We start from the raw sequence: 14,496 nt of genomic DNA, 5'->3' as shown, positions 1-14,496 counted from the left end.
TGATGGAAAAAAAATGACTAGGCCGAAAAAACAGTTTAAAACGAAATTCACAACGCTTTGGCCTCAACATCCAATTCAGTGAGATCACTGCGACCATGGAAAGGAAAGGTCACAGGTGAGAAATATATGCCAACAGTAAGGGCGCATGTCGACTAGAAACCACAAACACACATTCGACGAGGAAAGCAAAGACGATGACCGGCTCCTTGATGAACTAAAAGAGAAACACCACTTATCAAAAGCCTAGGTTAATGTGTATCATGCGATAACGGTCTCAGTGGTTATCACAAACAGGTCACCTCAAGGGCCGTCAGTATACATATATTCAAAAAGTATCGCGAATTTTGTATTTATTAGGAAAGTTTTTATTTATTCATGAATAGCTATTATGTCCCCTTTCCAATTCTCAAAGCACTCAAAAAAGTAATTTTTGTGATCTTGTTAAGTTCTTCCTTCTATGCAGTTTTTATCTCCTCAATAGAAGCAAAGCGTCGTCCTCTCAAGTACCTCTTCAGTTTTGGGAACAAAAAAATCACAGGGGGCCAGGTCTGGGGAATACGGTGGCTGCGGCATATTACGTTACATATAATCTTTTTTTGCGCATTAAATTTGAATTTCCGCATTATTGTGCAATAAGTTTCCAATTGCGATGCGATGCAAAGCGAATACTGTCAACAGTATTAGCATGCGATAATCTAGAAAAGAAAACTGATATTTCTTGGCATAGATTCTTTAGCACAGAGACTGATGATCCATTAAGAAATATAATATAGAATAATAATAGGTATAGCAGCAACAGTATTAATTATAAAAGTATACAACCCAAGATCAAAACCACATAGTTTTAGTTAAGGGCATAGCAAACAAAAACCAGTATTTTTATTGAATTAGATATCGCATAGGCACAATATAAATTTGACGGTGTTATCATCACAAAAATATTCAGTAATGCATGGCATATTTGTCTCACTATATACTCACTATATATATATATAACTTATACGTCGCGGAGATATTAATCAAAGTCAATAAAAATATTCTTTAACACAAAGCGATAAAACTTATCATACAATATTATTATTATTGACAGTAGGCAATCCTTAAGTCATAGTCACAACCAATAACTTGAATATTAGATACTACCGCAATTAAATGCATTTTTTCACATTCGTTATTAGACGGAATATGAATCGATTGGCCACTTTGTTCAATTTAAATAATTGTCGTGCTACCAAAATATCAATTTAAGTCAAGAGAATTAGTTATTCATAGTTTTTTATCCGATGTAAAGAACGATATCACTAATTTGTCTGCGTGAATCATAAATACTTAAGTATAAGGAGAAAATCCTTATCATCTGTTCGTAAAGTAATTAAGAAAAAATGACTGGCGTGATTGTGGTTTAACATGACCGGTTTTTAAACGATTGTTATCGGTGAAAAATTAATTCGCTTAATGTGTGTGAAACATGTTGTGGGAAAATAAGCTTATTATCAAATATATGTTAATGTCAGGGAACTTAAAAAACCTAAATAGATGCAGAATAATTATATAAGTATATAACAAAAGTCAAATTTAAATCACGAGAGACGAATTAATTAGATGCTTTTCGAAATCTAATCAATATAGGTAATCAAACTGGACATAAAGTTCGGTTATATTACCAAGCTTAAGTGGAAGCAGGAATATTTATTTATTTATTACATTATAAATTTAGCCTTCATTTCTATCAATGAATGATATTATTTTGCAATAGTTTTAAAACAAATAGAATTACAGCAGACCCATGGAGAAAATATGTGATCTACAATTTTGCTGCAAATCGCGAAAAACTAATTTTTTGACCTTTGACCTCGTGGCAATTTCTTGGCACTCACCGGAACGATGAGAACTTTCGAGATTTCTTTTATAATTATGTTTTGAGCAATTTTGCCGATTTTCAGCTTCTTATGAATTTTTGTGACCTTGAATGTGTAAATTTACGGGACTGTCACTGTAAACAAAGTATATATAACAAATTTGTGAATAAAAAACATTTAACAAGTACAACTAAGCTATGTTGATGAATATAATATATTAGGTAAAGTAAAAAGTTCGTTCGGTTTTTATCTAAGAGATGGCGTTATTGTCCATAGTACTAGTGTTACGTGTCGCATCATGTCATACTATACGGCGCTGAAAACGTGTTTATTCGCACTAAAAGTTTGTTTTTGACAGTGTTTCGATTGATTTACTCAGTTCGTTGTGAGCGCTCGTCAAGGATGGACACCAACAAAGAGAAAATTCGCTATATTTTACAATTTTTCTTCGATCAAAGCGAAAAAGCAGCCAAAGCGGCTGAAAACATTAATTTAGTTTATGAGCCCGATACTGTAAACGAACGTGTACCATAAACGTGATTTGCTAGGTTCTGTTCCGGTAATTTCGATGTCAAAGATGCAACACGCGTCGGAAGGCCTGTCGTCGAAAATTGCGATAAAATCATGGAAATAGTGGAAACAGACCGTCACGTGAGCACTTATTTAATTGCTGAGGAACTAAAGGTAAGCCAGAAAACCGTTTGGAACCATAACCATTGCATAACCTTGGATTCAAAAAGGAGCTCAATGTTTGGGAGTCACACGAACTAACGCAAAAAACATGATGGACCGAATTTCCATCTGCAAATCGCAACAAAATCGACCCGTTTCTGAAGCGGATTGTGACTGACGATGAAAAATGGGTCACTTACCACAACATCTAGCGCAAACGGTCGTGGCCAAAGCTCGGTGAAGCGGCGCAAATGGAGCCCAAGACCGGATTGACGGCCAAGAAGGTTTTGCTGTGTGTTTGGTGGGATGGGCAAGGAATCATCTACAGCGAACTGCTCCCCTATGGCCAAACGCTCAATTCGGCCCTCTACTGCCAACAACTGAACCGCTTGAAGGCAGCACTCATCCAGAAGAGGCCATCTTGGATCAACAGAGACCGAATTGCGTTCCATCAGGACAACGCCAAGCCACACACGTTTTTGGTGACGCGCCTGAAGCTCCGGGAGCTCGGATGGGAGGTCCTAATGCACCCACCTTATAGTCCGAACCTGGCACCAAGTGATTACCATCTTTTCCTGTCCATGGCGAACGCGCTTAATGGTGAAAAGTTGGCCTCAAGAGAGGCCTGTGAAAATTGGCTCTCCGAGTTTATTGGCAATAGGGACGCAGTCTTCTACGAGAGGGGTATAATGAAGTTGGCATCTCGTTGGCAACAAGTTTACGAACAAAACGGCGCATATTTGACTTAAATCGGACAAATGTACACAAAGTTATCATCTTTTGACAAATCAATAAAAAACCGAACGAACTTTTTGCTTTACCTAATATTAAAGTCCATGGTTGAGCATGAAATCATATAAAAAGTCAGATTGGCAATGATGTCTAATCATAAAACAGCCTTGCAGATATTAGCTCTGATATTTCCAAATAAAATTAATAAAATGTAATTTTTAAATCAGTTTATGTCTTCACTATATTCCCAAATAACGAAAAATCAAAGTGGCTTGGAAAGATGTACCCTCATTATGTTTAAGTATATAGGCCGCTAGACACAAAGACTGTTCACATATTATACAACTAAGTAAAAAGGTGATAGGCTAGCAAGGTTGCGAGTTTTGTACAATGAATACCTTCAATATGCACCCGACAAATAAATTATATTTCGCCGACATTGCAGATGTATATAGAGTAATTCACGAAACACAAGCTAATGAACCTCAAACGCCAAAAGTAGAAATGTCAAAGTTTTAAATATTGAGCTTTTGGATTTCAATTCTGCCGTAAACAAACCGCGAGGTAGTTGTAATTCAAGAGCAATCATCGACGATCAAGTCATTTAAGAGCTATTGTAAATACACGAACTGCGAATCCCTCCAAGTGATGACATCGGAATACATATGTACACTTAAACATACTCGTATATATGTATCTGGCTTCCGTAGCTCGAGTAAATTGGGACGTTTAGCGTCATCGGTTCCCTGTGAACAGCTCTTAACTTAACCTGGACTTTTGAAAAATGAGGCAAAAATGCTGAAGTTTTAAAATGCGACTAATTAATAGTGATTTTAAACATTAATATGAGAATATTAATATTATATTATAATTAATATTATATTAATATGAGAATCGCACTTTCGCTGATATCGTTCCAAATTTATCGAAATCTGTCGGTTTGGAATATTATTCGTTTGTTGTTTATCTGAGGAGGTGACAAAAACGGGTGCCTTCGAGTCACAAATGAGGTCGATTGTCCTTAGTCTAGAAGCTTTTCAGGTTTACAATTATTAAGTCAAATCAATTTATTATTTGTCATCCTCAATTTGAGGGCATCGCCAAGGTTTCTATCACTAATAGAATATTTCACCCACCTCCACCTTTTCTTCAACTCCGTCCATTCTTAAAACTTAAGTTTTTATCTATAGTCACTGTTTTTCTTGCATGCTAATATCAATGTCATTTTAACTGCTTATGATTCAACTCATATTAGAAAATGGGCCTGAACAGATGGTATCAACATTCGGCGACGTAGCGGCTATACTATTGTTCAAAAAGTAGTCCATAATTGGACCGACGAGATGTAATAACAAAAGCTTAAGCAACAAGTAAGGAAGGACTAAGTTCGGATGTAACCGAACATTTTATACTCTCGCAAAGTCAAATGGTAAACTCGTTTGAGATTTCTTTGTGGATTGACTGATATTTGCGGTAGAAGGTCAACTATAGGCACTGGGGTCCACATATTCAGTACCTAGGGGCTTGAACAGTTTTGGTTCAATTTAGAAAATTTTTGGTCACAAGGTGGCATAATTTAAACGTATTATTCACGCAAAGTTTTACCCCATACAATCATTGCAGATTGAATTGAAAATGGTGTTATATGGTAAATAGGCGTGGATGTAGTCCGATTTCGCTCAATTTCGCACTATAACATAGAAATATGAAAAGAACGTAATGCACCGAATTTGATTGAAATCGGTTGAGCAGATCCCAAGATATGGGATTTCCCCTAAATGTGGGCGGCACCACGCCCACTGAAAAATTTTGAACACGGTTTCTCTAAAGTCATCTCATAACAGTCCAGAGATAAAATTTAATGTCTCTGGCGTGTTTAGTGCTTGGTTTATCGCGCTTTAATATTTTTTAACAGTACCGTTATATGGGGAGTGGGCTGAATTGCCACCCGATTTCAACTACTTTCACATCGTCAATAGAAGTGCTAAAAACATTTGCTAAAAACATTTGAATTTTGTTATTATAGCATTAGCGGTTTAGGAGATATGCACATTAAACCTATTAGGGGCGGGACCACGCCCACTTTAAAAAAAATTTAACTGCAGATGCCACCCCCTAATGTGATCCTGTGTATCAAGTAACAGTCTTGTATCTTATTGCGGAGCTTAGTTATGGCAATTTATTTGTTTTTGATTAATGGCGTTTAGTGGGCGTGGCAGTGGTCCGATTACGCCTATCTGCAATACCAACCGTCTCACGGTACCAGGAAACATGTCTACCAAGTTTCATAAAGATATCTCAATTTCTACTTAAGTTAGAGCTTGTACGGGCGGACGGACGGACAGTCGGACAGACGGACGGACGGACAGACGGACAGACGGACGGGCGGATAGTCAGTCACCCGGATTTCAACTCGTCTCTTCATCCTGATCATTTATATATACATAACCCTATATCTAACTTGATTAGTTTTAGGTGATACAAACAACCGTTAGGTGAACAAAACTATTATACTCTGTAGCAACATGTTGCGAGAGTATAAAAATTGGTTATTTGGTTCAATTTTCAAATAAATCACAAAAAAAGAACTCATTATCATTTTCTGATACTCCGTAAGTAATAGTTTTAGTGTTTAAACATTTCTATTATTACTTTTATGACCCGCTATGCTTCGCGGGTTTATATATCCATAATGTTAGAGCCCTATCATCTCTGATACACTTCGAAGGTTTGATACTATTTAAACTAATTTCACAAATCTTTCTGCCATTAAACTTGTTTAGCAATATTAAAGAATAAATAGTAACAGTCCTTTGAGAACTCTCTCCGCTGACAAGAAATTCATGTCAGCTGAAAACTTTGAAATTAATTTAACACAATTAAGGATGGTCATTTGGGTATTAATTAAGAGTGCTGACTTAAAAAAAGCTAAACACAGCAATAATTATGATATAATATATGGTAATATACTCTAAATAAGCAAATTCTATTTTGAAAAGTCAGATCGAAACAATGGAAAGGGGGTGATGCCTTATTGCAAAAAAATAACTGATGTCAAACACCGCGGTACTGTTTTTATTTTGTGGGGGTGAATGTCCTCAATTGAGCTAAATAGATGACGTGTATTCGCCTAAGAAACCATGAACAAAATACTTCATTTTTACATATCCTCAACAAATAAGTCATCATATTTTGGTAACTACAACACTGCCATAGCCGTTGGTTACACTGTGGATCTTTCTCGCAATTTAAGCGAAACCATCTGACCCAAAACACTTCTCTCGCCCGATAGTGGAATAAGACACGAATCAACTGGCTTAATCTCTCGCTCTCGAGGTAAATACATATGTATTTGGACCTCGCATATAGCGCTATTTTAAGTTCTTCGGTCGCAGGTAAACGAATTACCTTGATGTACTTAACTCAATTGACTAATATAATAAATATTGCAAATCTTCCTTATCACTTCTTTCTTTTCCTTTATTTAATACTGCTAATCGGCAAACTTTCCAAGGCACATGACTAACGCGTGCCTCGATAAATTGAAGAAACCTTTGGCAAACTAATCTTAAATGATTGAATGTCCAGATATGAGCAGTGTTTTAATTTTTAATAACTTATCTCAATATTTGAATTTTGGAAAACATATAAAATGTTGATCACAACTGTAGACCATCATTGTTAGTTCCACAGCATTTGCGAAATGAACTTTCTTGCGAACAAACCCTTTCACGTCTCCAAAAATATATTTTAATAATTCAATTAATTCTATATGACTTCCTCGACTAGCTTCGGCTGCCCCTTTCGATGACGAGGACAACCAGAACGGTTGGTATGTTCCTCAAATTGATGGTTCTCTCGCCTGGATGTCTAGTAACGAAGCAAAAAATATTTTGGCAGAAAAAGAGAAAAAGGAAAAAATTCTTGGACGTTTGGACATCTCTCCAGTCACCTATTACCTGTACACCCAGTGGAATCATTATGATGGACAATCCATACAAATCCATTTCCGTTTCGAACTTCGATGCCAGTCATCCAACTCGTATTTTGATTCACGGCTGGACTCAAAGATATGTGGCGGACATGAATGTTATGATTCGTGATGCTTGGCTATCACATGGAAACTGCAACATTATTGGTGTTGATTGGGCACGTGCACGTTCTAATGATTATATCTCATCTGTCGCTGCTGTTTCTGGAGTGGGAAAGAAGGTTGCCAGTATGGTTGATTACTTAGTGAGTGATCATGGTTTGAACTTGGATACTCTCGAAGTGATCGGTCACAGTTTGGGTGCTCAAATTTCCGGTTATGTTGGCAAAAATGTCATTGCTGGTAAAATTCATGCCATTGTCGGTCTGGACCCTGCTTTCCCACTCTTCAGCTATGACAAACCCAACAAGCATCTCAACTCGGATGATGCTCACTATATAGAAACAATTCCGACATGTGGTGGTAAATTGGGATTCTTGAAACCAATTGGCAAGAGCTCTTTTATCCCAACGGTGGTAAAGATCAACCGGGTTGTGGTACTGACTGGACTGGTTCCTGCAGTCATGGCCGCTCTTTTATTTACTACACTGAGGCCGTGTGTGAGAATAACTTCCTCTCAATGCGTTGCGCTAACTTCGAAGATGCCGTTAAAAACGAATGGGATGGTCAATACAGTGCCGTGAAAATGGGTGACGTCTACAATTATGAATTCGTCAGCGGTGACTATTATGTTCCAGTGCACAGCACTGCTACCTACGGTTATGGCAATTAAGAAATAAGAAAATTGTAGATGATAAATTTGTGAATATAAAACATTGCTAGTGAAAATAAGATATGTTGGAGAATATTCTTAGTTATTGAAATTCGCGAGTGAGCGCAAAAAAGTCAAGTTGCCAATGATGTCAGATCTTCTCGTGCAACGGACTTACATGAGTATTTGCTCTGATATTCCAAAATGCTTAAGTAACGAATATGAAATTTTCCAGTCGTACGCTGAACTTTACCATCCATTAGTTTATGCGCACGCCAGTGGTTATATCTTCAGCAAACCTCCATGTAACGAATATTCAGACATTTAGATATTCGTATAGTATCTGGTGAGTAAATAAGCTACTGAACAACGGTATACTAACTAAGTAGAAAGTCGATTTATTGTTGTTGTGTTATGTACCATATAGTTATGATACCTTTTTACAGTATACCGAAATGTCAAATTCAGGCAATTGGCTAAGCAACACCGATTGCCCATAGGATGTTGCGAGTTTTGTAAAATTAATTCGGTTACTATCTGTAGGAAAAATAATTTAAATTTTTTTTAAATTTTTTTTCCAGATCTTTCAATTAAAGAATTTACAAAATTTTTATCAAAAAAAAGTGAACTTAGATAACAGGCACAAGGTTTAGCAATTGGTTCCGTAAATAACATAAAATGTTAACTTTTGTATTTTATTAATCTAATATTCAAGTTTGCAATAACTGAGTAAATTATCAAGTTGTTAGTTGATGATATGCAACATTTAATATATATTATGAATGAGGTAAGTAGGATAGACCATTCCTTATTTTTAACATTAAAATATATAATTTTGAATTATAAACATTATATATTTCATTTAATTCAGTAATATTCGGTGCAAAATATTCTTGGTATATATATATAGCTAGCACAAATAGATTCGACTGGTTTTCTTCACATGAGATTACAACATATTATTGTACATGCGAAAAGCATGTAGTGAGAGAGGGAACAATTATGGTATACTTGTATTCTTAAAAGTAATAAGAGATATCGTAATAAAACTTTGTATACGTGTTCTTTGGTAAAAACGAGTTCATAAATGGTCGTAATCAGACCATAACCACGCCTTCAAAACAATATTAAACGAAAACATATCAAGTATCATAACTAAACACCTAATTAAGATTTAGAACTGTAATTTGGCACAGGCGATCACTCTAGCAAGGGGCACATGTGGGCTAAAAATAATGGGCGTTGTCCCGCCTTCTAATAAGTATAATGTACATATCTCCTAAACCACTATAGCTATGATAACCAAATTCGCTCAAAATAAATCACTTAAGCACCACTACGGACACTGTAAAAATGGAAAATGAAATCGGATGATAACCCCGCCCGCTACCCATATAACGGTTAAAAACTGCTAAACGCGCGATAAATCAAGAAATAAATTCGCCAGAGATATTAAATTTTACATCCGAGATGGTATGAGAGGGCTTAATAGGAGCCGGTGTCAAAATTAGACTAAATTCGGTAGCATTATTATGAAATGCCGCAGTGTGAAAATGGACGAGATCGGACTACAACCACCGCTACTTCTCACATAACAAAATTTTAAAATCCATCTGATTTTTTCACTTCCCAGTATACAAATTAAACACCAATGATCGTATCGGGGTAAAACTTTGCACGAATACTGAAGTGTGCAAATTTATGACCAAAAAATGTCTATATCGAACCAAACTGGTCAAGCCCCCAGGTACCGAATGTATGGACCTCAGTATGTATTGATATCGTATGATTGAAAATATCGATCGATTTGTGAGATATATTATAGAAACACAGAGAAAATCTTTACCTGATATTAATATGTGCCAAAAATGGGTTGAACGGATCAATAATTTCCCTTTTAGAAAAATTTTCTATCTTCCGGCTGACTTTATACCGCAATATCGGTCAATATGTAAGTTATCTTAATTAAATTAAAAGAGCGTGTTTTTCTTATAACAATGTATCTTTGTGCATAAAATGGATAAATTCGGGTGAAAACTTGCCTTAGCCGTCCTATAACGAATATCAGGATTTTAAAACATCCGATTGACTTTATCCCGCATATATTGGTGATTTCGTGTGAGATTAATTAAACTCAGAGATCATCTTCTTCTGTTAATAATATGTGGTAATGGCAAAAATTGTTAAAAATTATAAGATTTTCAAACTTCCAGTAGGTATATGTATTATGGTTAATATGTAAGATATTTTAGCAAAGTTAGCCGAACATAAGATATTGGACATACTATAGTTTAATATCGACAACATGTGATATTGGTCTACGAATTACCCCAACCCACATACAAATATAATGATTTACGTTATTCTAACAAACCCTATGCTGAATATGTAGGTCCCTGTATGAGTTATATAGTATTTATAAAATGAATTAATTAAAGGAATTTCCCCGGATTTGATCCTAGCAAGTTGCAAGTGTATGGAATTTTCGGGTACACCCGACTTAGCCCTTCTTTATTTGTTATATAATATTTTTGGATGTTTGCATAGAAGTGTTTAGAGTTATTTTCCATCCCAAAAACTAATGAGTGTAATGTGGTGGAATAAAGTGTGGCAATTCTATTTTACCACCAGCATGAAATAATCCTGCAGATACACCACTTTTTTTTTTAATATTAGGCCAAGTAAAAAGTTCGTTCGGTTTTTATCTAAGAGATGGCGTTATTGTCCATAGTACTAGTGTTACGTGTCGCATCATGTCATACTATACGGCGCTAAAAACGTGTTTATTCGCGCTAAAAGTTTGTTGTTGACAGTTTTTCGATTGATTAACTCAGTTCGTTGTGAGCGCTCGTCAAAGATGGACACCAGCAAAGAGAAAATTCGCTATATTTTACAATTTTTCTTCGATCAAAGCGAAAAAGCAGCCAAAGCGGCTGAAAACATTAATTTAGTTTATGGGCTCGATACCGTAAACGAACGTGTAGCACAAAAGTGATTTGCTAGGTTCCGTTCCGGTAATTTCGATGTCAAAGATGCAACACGCGTCGGAAGGCCTGTCGTCGAAAATTGCGATAAAATCATGGAAATAGTGGAAACAGACCGTCACGTGAGCACTTATTTAATTGCTAAAAATGGGTCACTTATGACAACATCAAGCGCAAACGGTCGTGGTCAAAGCTCGGGGAAGCGGCGCAGATGGTGGCCCAGACCTGATTGACGGCCAGGAAGGTTTTGCTGCGTTTTGGGTGGTACTACGAGCTGCTCCCCTATGGCCAAGCGCTCAATTGAGCCCCTGAGCCACCTTATAGTCCGGACCTGGCACCAAGTGATTACCATATTTTCCTGTCCATGGCGAACGCGCTTAATGGTGAGAAGTTGTAAGCAGTATCAGATAATAATGTTTTCGTGCACAAGTAATGGTGACAGAATGACAAATCAAGGTGAAAATTTTATTTTTTTCGTTTTTGGCGTTAACTTCATATTCAGTGTATGTCTAACCTCCGGCAATGACTTTCACAGTTCATATACGGGGTCAGATCGTCTAAAGCGAAGTTTACTATTTTAAAGATATTCCTATTCGCACGCAACATAATAACCAAGTGTCGTTATTTTACAAGTTTTAAATCTAAATTCGCAATAATCTGACTATTATGGATATATGTTGTTGATTCCTTACTCTTATTTAATCTAGATCTATATGTAATTAAGTTTGTATGGGAAAATAAAAATGTTATTTTGGCTATTTTTCACCATGACAATGCGCCGTCACATTCTAGTATGATTGGGACTAAAAGTCATTATCTAAAACCATTGAAGGCCATTCCAGCAGAGATTTATAACAAGTGAACTAAGCATTGGCGCACTTGTATTATAACCACATATGATGAGGGGTACTATCACCTCCCCTATGGAGATTGGTAGTAGACGATTTTCTAGACTTTCTGAAAAATAAAGGCATAAGATACCAGACGATATCGTAATAATAGCAGTAGAAAAATTCGAAAATACATTGTGTGATATTATACAGAGAAGTGTAAACGAAATGAAGCACTGAAGCAGGACTAAGTATCAATCCTGCAAAGACTGCTGTAGTGCCATTTACTAGAAGGCAAAAAATAAATATGAAAGATATACGAATAACTAATATCGTAATAGAACCCATTTTCGAAATGAAGTACCTGGGGGTAATTTTTAACGCCAGAGTAACGTGGAAAAGGAATATGGACCAAGGGATCAGTAAAGCGAATTGACCAGAGCCCAGGAGAAAAAGCAAATAAAAGATTGGTACTGGTATATGGTAGTAGGGAAGGAATTGGACACTCAAAGCAATAGACGGCAACAATACTAGAAGATTTAAACATATTATCTTATTTAGCAAAAATAGCTTAAGGGTACTAACAAGTATTTTAATGGACCTTGCAGACTACGCAAACATATGCCCAGGATAGAAATAAGCTCTGACGAAAGGTGTCACTTTTGTAAGCTAAATCCCGAGAAGCCGGCGCACATATTGATGGAATGCGATGCGGTGACTAGAAGAAGGCTGACACATTTATGTGCAGCCGAAAAAATTCATATTAGATCCCTCAATCCTGGATTTTCTAAGGGCTTTAGGATTGAACGAAACAATATCAATTCGATTTAGAGGGTACAATATCCCTACGGTCGAGCTGCACATCCTCTAAAATCTATCTATCTTTATTGGCTCATAAGGAGCTAATTTTGAAGGCGATAATAAAGATTTGTAATAGTATAACTGCAAATGTTGAATTTTTTATCTCTCCGAGATCAAATTTTATATATTGTAATGTCAAGGAATACATGGAATTTAAAATTCAGCCCTTGCTCTTAACAAGGTTTTTGATGATATAGCCATAGTGATTAGTGCATATGTACATTCAACTTATTAAAGGTGGGGTCATAACCGCTTTTTAAAAGGTTTTAAACTGTAGATGCTTTCAATGCTTCCATCCCCAGTACAAAATTACAGTTATGGTAATTCATAATTTTTCGCTCAACGGCATTTTGTAAGCATGGCAATGGTCCGAATTCGCTAACCGGAAATGGCAACCTCTTTACAGTACCAAGAGACACTTGTACCAATCATGAAGATATCGCAAGGCATCTCTTGCACGGACGGACATACAGTCACCCAAAATTATCGCCAACCCTAATCAATTAATATATACAATATATATACATATATTATAAGTATATCAATATATAACTCTCTATCTATCTCAATAAGTTGTCGGCGTTACAAACATCGGTTAGGTCAACAAAACTAGTATACTCATTTCGACGAAATTGTTGTTGTATTATAACATAATCATATTTGGTATCATATTAACATATAGTATAGACTCGTTTAGTTTTATTTATCCATTTTGCTTCGTGTTCGAGATATTTATAATAAAGTCAACCCAACCATATCACGACCATATCACGATATAATCTTGACTAAGAAAAACAAATTTAATATATCTATTTACTTGTGCCTCGGATATTGCTCTCACTGAGATAACCTATACGTCACGGAGATATAAACTAAAGTCAATCCATTTTTTCTTCAGTATTGCAGACAGTAGACAATACTTATATCGTAGTCAAAACAATTAGATAAAAAAGGAAGAAGGGACAAAATTCGGCCTCAGCTTAATATTATACATATATTATAGCAACTTATATGAAATAAAAGTATAGTAAAAAATTACTACCGTTATGACACGAAATGTTAATCTATTGGTAACTTTGTTTTGTTTTAAATATCGAAATTCAAAATACCTATTTGAAGGTTAAACGAACCTCTAAGAGGTGTTTTTTAGAAGCGTGGTTTTCAATATATAGGGTGATCCATTTTGGGGTTATCTACCTTTTTGAAGAAGAAAACATAGAAAATTCAAATTTATTAATTCGAAAGAACATTATTTTGCATTTATTTTTTAATATTATCTCTTTCAAATGTCGGCCGGGGTTACTTCTCAGATAGTTCATCCGTTAAATCCAATTTTCGATGACGAGCATTTCGACTGGTAACTGGTGAATGACAAGCGTGATGTTTTGCATAGACTTACGAATTTACATATCCTCACAGGAAATAGTCTAACGGTGTGATATCACATGATCTTGGGGCCCAATCGACCGGCCCAAAACGTAAAATTTTTGCTCACCGAAGTGTTCTCTCAATAAATCCATTAATTGATGCGATGTGTGGGAGTGGCGCCGTTCATGTTGAAACCAAATGTCGCTGAGTTCGCGAGCTTCAATTTCAGACATCAAATAGTCGGTTGTTATGGGTCGATAACGGTCGCCTTTGACGGTTACGTTCTCACCATAATTTTTGAAGAAATATTGACCAATGATTCCACCGGCTCCCAAACCACTCCAAACCGTGGTTTTTTCTGGATCAAATGACAGCTCTTAAATCTATTCATGTTCCTTTTTTCCCCAAATGCGGAAATTTTGTTTGGTTACATATCCAGAAATTGGCC

At 36.0% G+C, this 14,496-nt stretch overlaps 1 protein-coding gene and 1 pseudogene across 3 annotated transcripts in view; one reads left to right on the top strand and one right to left on the bottom strand.

The window, feature by feature from the left end:
• Window positions 1-14,496, bottom strand: part of RYa-R (RYamide receptor) — a 404,709-nt gene that overhangs the window by 324,487 nt on the left and 65,726 nt on the right. The gene's annotated exons all lie outside the window — the stretch shown is intronic.
• LOC106620598 (phospholipase A1 VesT1.02-like) lies at window positions 96-8,026 on the top strand (annotated as a pseudogene).

This window comes from Bactrocera oleae, chromosome 2, assembly GCF_042242935.1.
Source record: "Bactrocera oleae isolate idBacOlea1 chromosome 2, idBacOlea1, whole genome shotgun sequence".
NCBI classification, from domain to species: Eukaryota; Metazoa; Arthropoda; class Insecta; order Diptera; family Tephritidae; genus Bactrocera; species Bactrocera oleae.
The sequence above is the reverse complement of the archived record's forward strand: the minus strand, read 5'-3'. Positions and strand labels throughout refer to the sequence as shown.